Raw genomic sequence first — 17,157 nt, 5'->3', positions numbered from 1 at the left:
AGTGACCAGCACAATCACTTTCAATGACTTGTGACAAATGCTGGTTGAAAAATGGGATGCCAACCCACACCAGTGTGTGACCAAGCTGGTAACCAGCATGAGGAGGAGATGCAAGACAGTATCAACTTCGGTCTATTAAACATCCGCTGCCTCACTGGTAAGGGACATCTCATCCAGGATCTCTGATCGTAAGTTGGACTTTCTTTGCCTGACTGAAACGTGGCAACAGCCCAATGATTTTGTTTCTCTCAATGACTCCACTCCATCTGAGTTTGTTTATACCTGTCAACCTCGCAACTCGGGGAGGGGCGGGGGTCTCGCGATAATTCACCGGAAGCACTGGAAAGTTCTCCCTGTCTCTGCCCCTCTCTCCCATTCATTTGAAAACATTGCATTACAGCTCCCTGGATCTATCCCCACCAGTATATGTATATCGGCCACCTAAGCCAAATAAGGAGTTTTTAAATGACTTTTCTGCTCTACTCACTCATTTCTCTATACTTTCTCCAAATCTGATAATTGTTGGTGACTTCAATATTCATATGGACAGTGACAAAATCCCTCTTTCCAGAGATTTTACCCCCTGTCTGGAAAGTTTTGGGCTTCTACGGTACATAACGTTTTCTACTCATTCTAAAGGACATATCTTGGATTTGGTCTGTTGTTGTGGTATTACCCCTACACATTGTAAAGACACATTGTTTCCCCAGTCTGATCACATGTTTATTTCTTTTAATGCAAACATAACCACTTTCAAAACCTGTACTCCTCGTAATATCACTTTTAGGAAAATTAGTAATATTAACCCAGCTGTTTTTTCATCTGCCATCCATGACCTTCCATCTATCCACAGCTCCTTAACCCCTCATGAACTTGTTTCTCATTATAATGTCAACCTCCATAACCTTCTTAACATATTTGCTCCCCTTAAACATCGAACTGTCTCATTTTCCCGTTCAGCACCATGGTTTACCCCCGACCTGCGTCATCTTAAAGCTAAAGGACGGCAACTCGAACGTCTATTCATGAAAACTGGACTTACTATACATAAAGAAATGTATAATGATCATGTTTTGTTCTATAAGGGCTGCATTGTTTCAGCCAAATACTCATACTACTCTGGTTTAATCAGTTCTAATGAAGATAACTACAGGTCTCTCTTTTCATTGTTCAGTAAAATTACAAAACCTCCAGTCATATTCCCCTTCCATATGTATTCTGCTGACTTTTGTAATTCTCTTATCTCTTTTTTCACCCGTAAAATCTCAGATATCCACCGTCAACTTAACTCTGCAGGAGCTTCCGACTCTTAATTTCCTGTTTCCCCCACTGTCTGTCATGGCGCAGTGGCCCGTGGAAATGGGATGGACTCAAGTGCAGTTTCAAACCCGGAGGCCAGAGGTGTGGTGTAACGAAAAGAGACTTTATTACAATGCTCAGAGGCTAACAGAAATTGCAGACTAGAATTAATGAACATAAACTAGATGTCTGAGGTGAGAGAAAAATACTGTGACTATAACTAGATGGCAGGGAGAACTGGGTGCAGGTACTAGGCAGGGGAAACTGTGGCGGGCCAGGGCACTGAAACAGAGGAGAGAGTAGTCAGGGGAATCCCACAGAGGGCTGCGAGTGAATCTAAGGAGAATACACTGAGCTGTCTTACAAGCTTGCAGGTGGGGGTTGCGTGGAGGGGGGAGGCAGGAGAGGTCCAGGTAGGTGCTGCATGCAATGCAGGGAGGCAGGCAGGAGAGAACGGCAGTTCCAAAATGGGGAGGGATTACCGGCGGCTGCAAACTTGTCTCCAGGAGAGCTTGGTAGGTGGGTTTCAGAGGCTGACGAGAAAACAGAGGAAACAAGGTTAATACACACGATGAGTCACCAAGGAACAGACGTGAGGCCGAGAACTGACTAAAGTTGGCAGATAATCTGGCGAAGACCAGTTGAGTGCGCCGGTCATAAATACTGCTGGTACGATTGCCATCAGGTGAGGAACAACAAAGACTCCACCCAGTGGGGAGGAGCCAATGCTGTGGGAAACCACCCAGACCACGACACTGTTTTCCTGTCAGTTATTGTCAAGCTTTACTCTTCCCTCCATAACTGACGTATCTAATCTTATTATAAAACCTAAATCATCCACCTGTCACCTTGACCCTCTCCCCACTGTGTTAGTTAAAGCCTGTATTCCCTGTAGCCTGTAGCGCCTCTCATAACCAGTATTATCCATTCCTCCCTCAACACTGGAATCGTTCCTTCATCTCTGAAAAAGGCTTCTGTTATTCCAACTCCCAAAAAGCCTGGTGCAGACCCCAATAACTTTGATAATCTTCACCCTATATCAAATCTCCCCTTTATTTCAAAAATTCTTGAAAAAGTTGTCGCCTCTCAGCTTCACTTACACCTCAATAACCATAATCTCTATGAACAATTTCAATCTGGTTTCCGCCCCAATCATAGCACAGAAACTGCTCTGTTAAGGATCACCAATGACCTTCTGATGGCAGCTGATTCCGGTCTCCTATCCATCCTCATCCTTCTTGATCTTAGTGCAGCGTTTGATACCATTTCTCACAATATCCTCCTGAACCAGTTAGCGTCCATTGGCATTAGTCACACCCCCCTTGCCTGGTTCACCTCCTTTCTCTCAGACCGCATTCAGTTTATCCAATTTAAATCCCACTCTTCAAGTCTCCATCCTGTTTCTGCTGGTGTGCCCCAGGGTTCAGTATTAGGGCCTCTTTTATTCATTATTTACATGCTAACAATTGGTCATATATTCTGAAAATATAATACACATTTTCACTGTTATGCTGATGACACCTAGTTCTACATTTCTTCTAAACCCAATTCATCCCTCCCACCTACCTCCCTCTCAAACTGTCTTATCGAGATTAGATCCTGGTTCTCCTCCAATTTCTTTAACCCTCTGATGGTCATAGTCAAAAAAGGGACCCTTTTGGGTCCCGAGGACCATAAAAGGGTGTAAATTCTGACGACCATCCAAGAGTTAAACTTAACAGTAATAAAACAGAAGTTTTACTTGTTGGTACAGACTCTATCTTATCCAAATCCCACAGTTTTTCCATTAACATTGAAAGTTCTCCCACCCTTCCCTCCCCTCAGGTTAAGAGTTTGGGTGTCATACTTGATAATACTCTTTCATTCCAGTCTCACATTAATTATATAACCCGGTCTGCATACTTCCACTTATGTAATATTAACCGACTCCGTCCCTTCCTTACTCCCCATGCTGCTGCCATCCTTGTCCATAGCCTTATTACGTCCCGTATTGATTACTGCAATTCCCTCTTATTTGGTCTCTCTAAAAGGTCCCTTCATAAACTCCAACTTCTTCAAAATTCCGCAGCGCGGGTTATAACTCGTACTCTGTCAAGAGCTCATATTACCCCAGTTCTTCAGCAGCTTCACTGGTTGCCTGTAGAAGCCAGGATAACCTTTAAAATCTTACTTCTCACGTACAAGTGTGTCCATAAACCTGCTCCTTCCTTTTTGTGTGACCTGCTCCATATCACCACTGTTTCCCACCCTCTCAGATCCTCATCTGCTATTCATCTTACTGTTCCGTCCGTACGTCTTACAACTATGGGGAACAGAGCCTTCAGTTGCTCTGCTCCTCGGCTGTGGAACTCTCTTCCTCCAACCATAAGAAATATAGTCGCTCTTCCCGCATTTAAGTCACAGCTCAAAACACATCTGTTCAAACTGGCTTATTCGCTTTAGTGCTGATTTTATCTGTTGTCAAGTTCTGTTTTTGCAATTTTAACTTATTTCATGTATTTTATGACTATTGCTTCTTTTATTAATTTTGTTCTTTTGTAAGGTGACCTTAGGTTTTTGAAAGGCACCCTCAAATAAAATGTATTATTATTATTATTATTATTATTATTATTATTATTATCATCACCATCACTCTTCCACATGTAATTAATTAAGAAAGTAATTAGTTCAAAATCCCATTTATGCTTTTTTTTCAGAGGACATGATTCCCAGGTGGAGGAGTTCAAGTACCTCGGGACACACAGAGAAGTAGATTGAGAAATAAATCAGAAGATTCAGTGTCCACATCACTGTAGATGTTCCACAATCCATCTACGTTCCACTCAGTGACATACAGATCAGTTTATAACTTTTATATAATGTGTTTCGTCTGGATTTTTGGTTCATATTCTCTCTCCTTTAAAATGAAACATATATAAAAATGAGAGACTGTTCATTTCATTTCTTTGGAAGTGAGCAAACAAAAATAATTATTTCCCCACTGTATATTCCTCAACTTATTTAACAATATCTTGGTAGTCACAGCGAAGACCTGGAGGTGTCTTTGGGGAGGGAGGTCATGGGGAAGGAGGTCTGGCATCATGGTTTAGGCTTGTGCCCCTGCAATATGGACACAGATAATTGACAATGGATGGATGGAATGACATGCCATACCATATAGGCCTGTTTGAAACTACTACCAAAGTGCAGTTACTTGGCTAAACGTACTTAATTACACTATTACTATTAACAGGATGTCATAACATTGTTTTAACAAAGTAGATGATCAGAGTGCTCATCTCAGGGAGTACAGTGAGGTGTGTCAGAGCAAACTTGTTCCACAGAATACTCAACCCCAGCCTAAAGGATGCATTCCCAACCCACGGACATAGATACCACAGATCACAGTGTCCCAGATTATTAGGAAAACTGGTGCATATCTCATATTCAAACACCTTTGTGTTCCATTGTGTAGCTCAGTTTTTTTTTGTGTCACTGAGCTTTAAATGGTAGAACTTTATAGCCTTGTTAATAGTCTCTCTTAGTGGTCACTCACAATATTGCAATAAATAACATATTCATATAATTAACATGTAAAAATCTGATGTATGATGTAGTTTATATATTGGTCATATACAATGCTGTCTATATTACTCATCTGTATTAAGGTAAGTCAGTGCTTTTAACAAAACAAAAACAAAACGTGTGGTGTAAAATCACCTAGCGTAAAATATTACGCTTAGGGAGTGAGAACGTACGGTGGCCCCTAGAGACAAAGCACGTACAAACTCCAAAACACATGCAAACTCCAAAACACTTGCAAACTCCAAAACACGTACAAACTCCAAAACACTTGCAAACTCCAAAACACAACGGAAGTGCTCCAGGACACTAGTGGCAGTGTTGAGCTCGATTTGCAAAATAAACGGCAAGTTTGTCTGTATGGGACGGTCTAGTCTCCGTCGCGCTTCCCAGGTTGCCTAGCAACCATGATACGAACCGCTGGAAACGTGTCATACGACTTTGTTTGACAGAAATGAAGGAGAACATATTTTGTTCATTTGTTTGTTTGTTTCTACAAGAGCTTTGTGTGATTTGATAAGTATCTGAGGCTGAGACCACAGGACAGTAAAACATGATTTTTGGGCTTCATTTCTGTACTAAACAGACATTTAAGATTAGTTAGTAAATAACAATTAGCTAATGTTGTTCATGAGACTAAAGTCATATCACTTTGGTAATGTAAATACAATATGGCCAATATTATAGTTATTATATTAATCATTATTAGCTATTACAGCAGTGAACATGAACTCTGTGTCAAATACTGAGCCTCAGTAAAGATTCAAGTTGCAGTTATTTATATGTCTTATCACCTTAAATCTTCACTCAAAGACAAGTATCTTTGACAGTGCATATACAGGTGTATCATATATAAGAGAAATGTTGTTCCTTCAGTATGTTGGCATTACTAAATTTGGCTCATTGCTTACATATATTTATAAAAAGAAAATGTACAAGCTGTGATAACTGTTTCTGATAAAATGAAGAGTAGACTGATATATTGAATATTCCTTTATTGGGTGAGAAAATCAGACCATGTCATAACTGCTTTAAGTCATAGATATAGATATGCGCCGGTCAGAATAGATATCAGAGCCTTAAACAGGCTGACTTCTGCTAAATGGGTCAAACTGGGCAGAAAGTATACAAACACATAACATCCTTATAGAATATGATGTAACACTATAGATCAACTTACCTCAGAATATATAAAGCATATAAACAATTACAGCAATATGATGCAACAAACACAGCAGTGCTACTAATCCAAAATACTCAAAGCTTCATAGAACTGAAACAAACATTTATTTTTAGGTCCATTCTGCTGCTGATACATACTTTAGGTTTCTGAATATTAAACTTGTTGCTGCCTTTCATAGTGTGTAACTTGAAGGCCCTGAGTACTTTCTCCCACACTGAAAACACTGGAATGATACAATTATTTGAACATTACCTAATAAGACTGATTCAGGACAGACAATTAGTGATTCTAAACTTTTCTAGCAGTCCTTCACAAACAGGGAACAGTCTGTCTATTCTCTCCATCTGTCAGCTGCTGCTGGCTCTTCCTCCTCCTCTTCCTCACACACTGCTGAGTTTGTCCTGGTGGATCATCAGGGGTGCAAAGCCTCACAGATGATGTGCAGCAGTGGGTCCCTCAGTCTGTCCTCATTTTGGACACTCGCAGTTGTCACACATGGAAATCAAATGTGTGATAAGCTGCAAGATTCAAACACAAGTTAACTTCTAAATGAATGTTCATACTTTTATTACACAATCAGAGAGAAAGAAAAAGAGAGTGCAGGACAGACAGACAGGTGACAGTCTCAGGTATATACACTGCTACAAAACAGCACAAAAGAAGGAGGATTGTGTTATTATGAAACAAGAAGAGTTCCCAGATGGTGCAGTGGACACATGTGTGACTCCTGTGATTAAAGCATCTTTCTTTCAGCTTAACAAGTGAACCGTCAGCTCGTTCAAACGAGTCCGTTTAGCTCGACACCACCGAACAGAGGCAGCAATATAACATAGCTAACATTAACAGTGCAGTGAATCCTGCTTGTGCTGTGATATTCAGGACTGCAAACCGAGCAGCATTCACTGACTTTCAGCTTGTTGTGTTTGTGGATATATGACTGACTTTAATTATACATAAAATCATCACATTCTCTGTATGTTTAAAGTCAACTGTTGAACGGCGTATATTTTGAAGTAAAGGCTTTAAAACCAAGTTAGTACAAACATCGCTAATGCCACATAACTTTGCCGACATGTGGCCAACAGTAATGTTTTAATGTTCTTCATTATAAAAACATTCGCGCATAAATAAGTGACATAATATTCAGTACTTACTTCTGAAAGTTTACTCTTTGGCGGCTCCGCTTCCGCCATTTTTTTCGGCAAAATTATCCACACCCACCGCCGCGCTATGAAATCTGGGATATGTTGGGCCATGACGGCTACACCGACCCATCCTTAAAATTCAGGGAAATTAAGGACGCATTTGAGGGCCGCATTTTGAGCAGCCTTTGACTTGGGACAGCCTTCGTTGTTGTAAATCCAAGCCCATTATGTATTCATGATTTTAATTCTGGGTTGTCCGAAATCCCAGAAATAAACCCTACACAAAGTGAATCTGTGAACTAAGGTGTAGGTTTTTTAGGTTATGTTGTGGTGATCCTCGGTTTGGCGCATAGGTGTTCATACTGGAGTGCAACATTAAAATCAATGGAAGATGGACAAGAAAAGTTTAAAGCCAGGTGCTCAGTTTAGAAAAAAGAGAAAAGAAGAGGAAGAGAAACGAGCAAAAGATACAGGTAAGCAGATGTGTCATTGGATAATGGCAGGTCATGTATTCTGAAACAATCACAATCAGAATCAGAATACTTTATTAATCCCTCAGGACATTATGTGGGTCACAGTTGCTCCAAGAAGAAATGGTAAAAATAGTAACAGTAACAGACGAAACTCCAAACAATACATCATGTTACAGATTTTACACATTTAAGAAATAGCACTACGGTAATATATTCAGATCACTCAATTATAAATATCAAGGATTAACAGAGGGGATTATAAATAAATATCAAGAAAATTGACAAGAATATTACAGAGTAGAAAAGAACGTGTGTAAATAGGGTGTAACTATTGTAGTGTTTACAGTGTGTTAGACAGTGTTGGGAAGGTTACTTTTAACACTGGAAAATAACTCAAAATGTTAGAAATATTCCAGTGTTAGAAAATCAGCACTGCTCAGTGTTAGCCATTGTTAATCTTCAAAACTGACTAGGTTACTTTTAAACATATAACACTGTCAAAAGTGTTAATTTAACACTCAACAGTGTTGTATTTAACACTCCGAGGTGTGGACCCATATAGACACTCTCTAGTGTTAATTTAACACTGGAGATTTTGCTGTGTACTTTTTTCAACATTCTAACACTAACTTGACTTTTTCCTCCTTACATTTAAAAAACAGGCTCTTTCAGCACAACAAATAAAAGACAAACTTATTGGTGTACTCATCATCAGTGCTTACCTCACATGACTGACATAGATGAATGACAATAAATAATTCAATAAATAAAAATGAAATGGGCTTGTTTTTCTTTTTGAAGACAAAGTCACTCAACTTTCTGAGTTTTATTAATTATTTAATAATAATAACAATCATAATGGTTAATTAGAATAATTAATATAAATTGAAATAAGATTCCTTGTGTTAATATTAATTTAGGTTTACTTGCAAGAAAATAGTTAGCTACAGAGAACATGTGCTGCTGTAAAATGTTATTGTACCACACCATTCTAATCTTACATCCATTTAAGGCTCAGTTGACCTGCCAAATGTACAAATATATACGATTTAGATTTTTTATAAAATATTTGTACATGCCTTATTGATGTAGGCACCCACAGTTCTCTATTCATCGCTTATGCAAGGAGAACGGATGGAGAGCGGACTTTTCCAAGCAAAAAAACATCCAGCAGGTCGCTTACAAAAATCATATACTTACATTGCTTGTTCTTAGTGGGTCATTGGTCCTACACTATTATTGCCATAAGAAGATAGTATTTGTAATACTTGTATTAACTAAACGTTTTTGCTAGTTTATGATTAAAAATAACAGTTAGTGTTATGAGAATATATATTTAGATATAATAATAAAATTAGGTGGAAAGTTACAAAATATAGCAAATGTATTCATATATTTTGTGAAAGATACATGAGTAGTGCAAACAAAAATACCTTGCTTTTTCTGCATTAAGTGATATGATTATAGTTTTACTTTTTTGACATTGCGAAAGCTTCATTAAGTTGAATAATTCACGAATGTTGATAGCTGTATGTCTGCCTTTAATAAAACCTGGTCAGGGTGGATGAGTGCTGACATAGGTGGGATGCAGCATGTTGCTTATAATTTTATTGTCTGTATTTATGAGAGAAAGCAGTCTGTAATTAGCTGTTAGTGGGATCTGTATTTTGTTTTAATAGTAGGGTGATCATTGGAGTATTCACAAGAGGAGGAATTCTGGAGCTAGTCATAAATTCTTCAACCTTTCTTATAAATAAGGGGGAAATAGTTGTTTATAAATGTTTGTAGAACTCAGCAGGGAGGCCATCTGGCCCAGGTGCTCTGTTATTTGAGATTTGATAAAGAGCGCAAAATAGATCTCCTGGAGATATCGGCTTATCAAACATCCTAGTTTGTTCTTGCAGTAAATGAGGTGGATCTATACTACTGATGAATTTGTGAATATCTTCTCTATTTGGGACATGGTCAGATTTGTATCAGCTCACATAAAACTTTCTGAAAACATTATTTATACCATTTATGGAAACGCTTCCCTGATGAGTCCTTTATTACTGTGGTTGTTGCTTTTTTCATTTTGTTGAAGTGTGTAAGTACCAGATTTATTATTGCATTCAAACGTAATGCTTTTCCTGTATTTTTGCTACTTTCTACATTGTAGATAAATACTGAAGACATCAAATATTTGACTCAAGATAAATGCAATTGTGTGGCAAAGAAGAAATGGATAAATAACTCTAAATATGTCTTATATTTTAGATTCCTCAAAGTAGCCACCCTTTGTTTGATTGACAGCACTGTAAACCTTTGGCCTTTTCTCAGTGAGCATCATGGCATAGTCACCTGAAATGGTTTTCACTTCACAGGTGTGCCTTGTCAGGGTCCATTTGTTGAATTTCTTGCCTTCTTAATGGGGTTGGGACCATCAGTTGGGTTGTGCAAAAGTCAGGTTGGTACACAGCTGACAGCCCTATTTGACAACTGTTCGGATTCATATTATGGCAAGAACCAGTAAGCTAAGTAAAGAGAAATAACTGTCCATCATTACCTTAAGAACTGGAAAATTGCTAAAACTTTAATGTGTCTCCACAGTTTGAGTAGCACACACATCTCTTTGCTGGTGTTACGTTCTGGTCCCGGCAAGTAAATGAACGTAACAAATAGTTTGCCCCACTCACTTCCCACCCACGCACAAACCCCAACAACGACACCTTTTTCAAGTATTTAAGCAGCCATTTATTTTCATCGGCAGTGAGCAATGCCAAAACAATAAACAAAACTCCCTATAAAACAATCCCTACTCTTCCCTACACCAAAATAAAAAGAAGCCAAAACAAAAGACAAGTCACTTACCTAACTATCTAACGGAAAAAACAGGAGAAAACTGGTTCAACAAAAGAAAACGGCTTCTCACGCCTACTAGGCTGCGACAGTGAAAGTTATACAGCAAAGGAACAAAAAGTGACCGCCACTTGTTAACCTATTTACAATTATTTACATGGCAAGGCTAGAGGTACACGTGAATACTCCAGCCTGCACTACAATGACACAACACACAACTCCGTGACCGAGTCAACGGGGTTCCAAAAAGCACTGCCAGGTGACTGTCATCCGGACGTTAAGTACTGGAGGTGGTCCATCAATTATCCAGTCCGAAGATAGGTAGAGACTCCACCCAGATACCTAGCAGCCACGCCCAGGTGTCCACCTCCTAGGAGAGAAAAAAGGGAAAATACCGCCAGCCATCCTCCGGGGGGAGGCACGACACCAACAAACACATCACTGGGTCATAACAGTTTCCCCCACCCAAAAAAAATCAAACATCCCACCCCACACAAAGATGTTTGATTTAAGACCTAGAGAGGGCATCAGCCATAACATTCTCTAGAAAAGAAACAGACTGGGTGGTCAATGCCATTTTCATCCTCCTGCACGAGCACTGCACCCGCCCCCAAAACACTGGCGTCCACCTCTGAAACCTTGGCCCCTCAGGAACCGCCCAGGGACACCAAAAGTCTCCAGATTGCGCTTTCGCTCCTCTGCCCACGTCTCCTTAATGAATTGCGCGTTTGAGGAATCAAAATCAAAGTCTGTGTCAAATTTAAGGGTGGGAGATGGAGCATTAGCCACCATCAGCTGGCCTCTTCTGCGGTTCCTGCACCGTCGAGGTCCTTGTCTTTTTCTAGCAGGTGGCCTGGTTTCAGCATTTTGCTGCTGAGATCCACTTGCACCTCCCCTCTGCCTAAATGTCTTTACACTGACGGTTTGAACAGCCTTTGATGTAGCACGATCGAAACCACTATTATCTGTAAGTGGTATATCAATTACTTCCGGCGACGGAAAAAACTGTGCAGCCAGCTAGATCGTTTCCCAAGATGATGTCAATACCTTCAACCGGTAACTGGGGTCGCACCCCAAGCTTAACCTCGCCAGACAAAAACTGAGACGAAAGATGCACCAAGTGTAAAGGAATCCTAACTCCCCAGGCTAACACATCAGCCCCACAACAGGATTGAGCGGAAAACGGTAAGACCCCCGCACGAATGAGCGACTGTTTCGCACCAGTGCCTCGCAAAATACTAACAGGAACCCGCCGATCTTCTCTTGTCAAGGAAACAAAACCGTTTGACACAAATGGCTTAAACTCCTTATCCACTTTATCATCTTCGGGTGCCATCACTTCCCCCAAAGTAGGAGGGTTTGTCTGTAGAAGGTTTATTGGGGCAGGTGATGCACCCTTCCTGGTCATTTCTTTTCTTTTCAGAGCAGGGCAAACCGCAATAAGGTGTCCCTGCTCATGGCAAAAAAACCACGCGCGGTTCTCAATGGATGAGGGGATGGCACGGCGGGTGCCCCTGGGAGACCATCTAGGCGGGCTACCGGAAGACGGAATATTGTGAGCAGGAGCCGAAAACACCACTTTGTGTGTCAATACAAACTCATCAGCCCGTATAGCAGCAGTGGCAAGAGTCGTAACCTTCTGCTCATTTAAGTAGGTTACCACAGTGTCTGGTAGTTGATTTTTAAACTCTTCTAACGTCACCAACTCACGCAGGTCATTCAAGGTTTTTACTTCTGTAGCATGACACCACTTATCAAACAGAGTTTTCTTTTCTCTGGCAAACTCCACATAGGTCTGGTTGGCGGATTTTTTTCCATTCCTAAATCTCTGCCTGTAAGCCTCTGGCACAAGCTCGTAAGCGCGCAGGACAGCCGCCTTCACCACATCATAGTCAAAACTGTCCTCCAGAGAAAGAGCGGTGCACACCTCTTGAGCTTTCCCCACCAATCTACATTGGAGTAAAAGAGACCACACATCTTTTGGCCAGTGCAGCGCACCTGCGATACGTTCAAACACTGTGAAATACGAATCCACCTCAGTTTCCCGAAACGCCGGCACCATTTTGATGTGTTTACTCACATCAAAGCCACCACCTGGCATCGGGGCCGGTGGCTGCGGAGATGGCGACTGCGGGGATGATGACTCCGGGGAGGGTGACTGCGGGGATGGTGACTGCGGGGCTGACCGAGGTACAGGAGGACTGGCAGACACAGAGGCTCCCCTCTCTACCTCCAGAGCCCTGATCCTCAAGTGCATAGCGTCCACCTCCAGCTGCTGTTTCTTTAGCTCCACCTCCTTAATGCGCAGCGTTAACCGCAGCTCCTCCACAGAAGGGCTAGGTGGAGAAGGGAGATTTTTCAGTGGGGCAGAAACACCAGCAACAGCCCCCAGCTCAACCCCCCCTGCAGGACCCGGCTCACCAAACAACCCCCTGTCCGTCAACTGGACACACAGGAGCTCCCTAAGCTCTTTCTTCTTCGCAGTCAACGGCACAGTCACATCAAAGAAATCAGCAACAAGCAAGAGGTCAGCCTTATTACACCTGTCCAACTTCCCCGCAGACGGGCTCAGAGTGAAGTCCTCCAACTTAAACTTCATCCTAACACACACACACCCCCCCACACAAGAAAAACCCGCCAACCAAGAAAACAAGCCACAAAAAGAACACAAAAGAGACGAGCCCCCAATATGTTACGTTCTGGTCCCGGCAAGTAAATAAACGTAACAAATAGTTTGCCCCACTCACTTCCCACCCACGCACAAACCCCAACAACGACACCTTTTTCAAGTATTTAAGCAGCCATTTATTTTCATCGGCAGTGAGCAATGCCAAAACAATAAACAAAACTCCCTATAAAACAATCCCTACTCTTCCCTACACCAAAATAAAAAGAAGCCAAAACAAAAGACAAGTCACTTACCTAACTATCTAACGGAAAAACAGGAGAAAACTGGTTCAACAAAAGAAAACGGCTTCTCACGCCTACTAGGCTGCGACAGTGAAAGTTATACAGCAAAGGAACAAAAAGTGACCGCCACTTGTTAACCTATTTACAATTATTTACATGGCAAGGCTAGAGGTACACGTGAATACTCCAGCCTGCACTACAATGACACAACACACAACTCCGTGACCGAGTCAACGGGGTTCCAAAAAGCACTGCCAGGTGACTGTCATCCGGACGTTAAGTACTGGAGGTGGTCCATCAATTATCCAGTCCGAAGATAGGTAGAGACTCCACCCAGATACCTAGCAGCCACGCCCAGGTGTCCACCTCCTAGGAGAGAAAAAAGGGAAAATACCGCCAGCCATCCTCCGGGGGGAGGCACGACACCAACAAACACATCACTGGGTCATAACACTGGTGTTTCTTTGGGGGATTTGTTCAACAGTGAAAGCACACAGAACCAAGAAGGAGAGTGATGGAGTGTTGCACCAGATGGTCTGGCCTCCTTGACTGCCCGCTCAAACCAGCATGCTTCTCTGTCCAGGATGTGTACATCCTCATCATTGAAAGAGTGTCCACTGGCCTGTAGGTGTGAATAGACTGCCGAGTCCTGAGCTCACGAGGTAGCTCTTCAATGTTGTGCCATCCCCTTCACCAGAGGTTGTTTGGTTTTCCCGATGTATAAATCCTGTTTATGTTGGGGGACCCGATACTTGGGGTGGACCAATTTTCGGCGCAGTGTGTTTTGGGGTTTAAAAGCCACAGAGATGCTGTGTTTAGAAAAAATATGTTTCAACTTGTGAGGAGAAAATTGTTAGAAGGCAAAGAAACTCAAACTCAAGATATCTTTTTCATGTACATATACATGGACGATCCCCCCTCACCGTCCGATCCATCCTGCACCAACGTGTGCAGGACAGATGTGACACAAAGGAAAGACCGCCCAGGGCTCTTAGCACATTCTTTATTTATACTTCAAGCAAGTTTCCACAGCAGTAGGAGTGGCATGTATGGAACTGATCATATCTTCTTAAAAGGAGAGACCTTTAGCTTGTCCGTTGAAACAGGAGATAACTTGGTATGTATAGAAAACAAAAACATTCCCTTATAAGGAGAGAAAGAGAGAGAGACCGTTAACTTGTCTGTTAACACAGGAGGTAGTATCGTATGTCACAGCATTCCTCTGCACATATGTTTTCACTCCCTTTCTCTGTGGTGGTTCCAATTCACAAGCTCTTCTTCCTTCCAAATAAACATAACACAAAACTAAAAAATCTCTCATCACAACTGTTCTGACGGCTGGTCTGAGCGGGGAGACAAGGAGGCCATTTTCGTGAAACGGGAAAGACCATCTTTGAATCGAGGAAGGGGCCTAAGGATACATCTTTCACCATCTTATATTGCTGTGATTGCAGCCATTCCCCAACTCTATGTGAATGGTACTCATGGCCATTGATCAGTGGTTGCTGATCAATGAGCTCTGATCAGTGGATGTTGATCAATGGTCATGATAATTTGCATACTAATGATCAAGGAACTGACCTCCCAGCCCATTGTTCATTCAGTGGTCCTAGTTTCCTAGTTTCAGTCAGTATGCAAATGAACTAAGGTTGGGGAAACCGGCAGTCATCTGAGACTGAGGGTACATCCACACTAGCCCGGATAGATTTGAAAACGGTGTTTTCATTGGAAAACGCTCCGCGTCCACACTAGCTGTTAGATTTGTATTGTTCATTGTCATTTATGCTTAGAAATATTTACTCACATATGCTTAGAAGTAGATAATCAGTTGTAGATTGAAAGAATGTCTCATCCTAGGAGGTCTGTAACAATTCTGTGTAGCATGAAGAGGGGGGTGCTTTCACTGCTCTACAGACTGTTCTGGCATAGATCACACACCTCCTAGGAGAGGTCGTATCTTCTCTTGCTGATATATGGTATAGCAAACACACGTATATCTGTTTGAGTGTAAGAGCCTTTTGTTTAGATGGACCGCTAGACTCCTGGCACCAGCTTTGGGGAGTCTTCATGGGGTCACACTCTGACCCCACACACACATACACACACACACACTTACACAACGCACAGGCAAGGTACTCTTTGTGCGTATGTAGACATCATATGTTAATGAATCTATGTATATTCATGTAACCTCAATAAAAGAGCAGTGTTACGGGGGAGCGGACAAGAGTCTGACGGAGGTCAAGTGGGTGGAACGACACTTGGCTCCAGGCAGGCCTCCCTCATGCATGAGTAACACCAAGAAGTTTGCCTACTTGTGTCTTGCTTTGCTGTGTAATTAAATTGTCTTCAATGTTTCAGCGAATAGGTTTAAGCTACAAACCTATCACTAGCGTTTTAAGTCATTTTCACAGAGTTGCGCGTCCACATTGAAACAGCCGAAAATGCTTACGTTCCAGTATTGCGCATGCGTGAAATGCAAGAAGATTCGACCTGCCTCATTTCTGACTGCTTCTTATTTACTTTCCGGCTCTTTGAAATGTCGCTGAAAAATGTTGAGGAAAGCACCGAGTTTTTTAAATGGACTAACAATGAGGTAGAGTTGTTGCTGCGAGTAACACAAAAGTACAAAGTTGAAAAAGCGAGTGAGAGTTAAAGAATTTGAAGAAAAGCTATCTGGAGCATGTACAGACTGATATTAATCTTTAATAGGGCTGTCAAAATTGAGAGCAAACTAAAAACTGCTGTATAATGCCCTCTGGTATCTTAGTTAATTGGTCACATGTCTGCATCATATGACTAACATGCGTCATTGTTTTAGAAAGCCTCAGTTTTCACTGTCACTGCGACGCGAAAGCACCGTTTTCAAATGTATGCGTTTTCAAAATGCTGCATTTTCCATGAGCGAAAACGTCGTCTCATTTTGGACGGGAGGCCAAAAAGGAGCGAAAACAACGCATTTTCAAACGAAAACGCATTAGTGTGGACGTAGCCTGAAGAAGTCACTTGGATGGTAAATGGTCTGTATTTGTATAGCGCTTTACTTGGTCCTAAGGACCCCAAAGTGCTTTACACTATACACAATCATCCACCCATTCACACACACATTCACACACTGGTGATGGCAAGCTACATTGCAGCCACAGCCACCCTGGGGCGCACTGACAGAGGTGAGGCTGCCGGACACTGGCGCCACCCTCTGACCACCACCGGTAGGTTATGGGTGAAGTGTCTTGCCCAAGGACACAACGACCGAGACTGCCGGAGCCGGGGCTTGAACCGGCAACCTTCCGATTACAAGACGAACGCCCAACTCTTGAGCCACGATCACCCCCAATGAGTGACAAAATGTTTCCCCCACTGAAAACACTACATCCAGATGAGCAGAATCAACTTTTTGTGATTTACTTACCTGGATGATTGAGCATGCATCAAGACCTCACAGCCCATTGTTTATTCAGTGGGCTGGTTTCAGTTATTGTGCAAATGTATTGTTTATAAGATTGGGGAAAGCTGCAGTCAGGTTAGACTGAAGAAGTCACTTGGATGAGTGATGAAATGTTTATCCCATTGAAAACGCTAACTTCAGATGAACAGAATCAACCTTTTGGTAAAATCCTTAGAAAGGACAATTAATTGTGTCCATCATGGAATTTAGTGAGATGAAATCAAGATTCTGGAATAATATTTAATATTCATGTTCCTCCAGTCCTCCTGTGCATCTGTGTCAGTTCTCTTTGTCTCTCTT

Source organism: Simochromis diagramma, unplaced genomic scaffold (genome assembly GCF_900408965.1).
Source record: "Simochromis diagramma unplaced genomic scaffold, fSimDia1.1 OVJJ01000477.1, whole genome shotgun sequence".
In the NCBI taxonomy this organism is placed as follows: Eukaryota; Metazoa; Chordata; class Actinopteri; order Cichliformes; family Cichlidae; genus Simochromis; species Simochromis diagramma.
The sequence above is the reverse complement of the archived record's forward strand: the minus strand, read 5'-3'. Positions refer to the sequence as shown.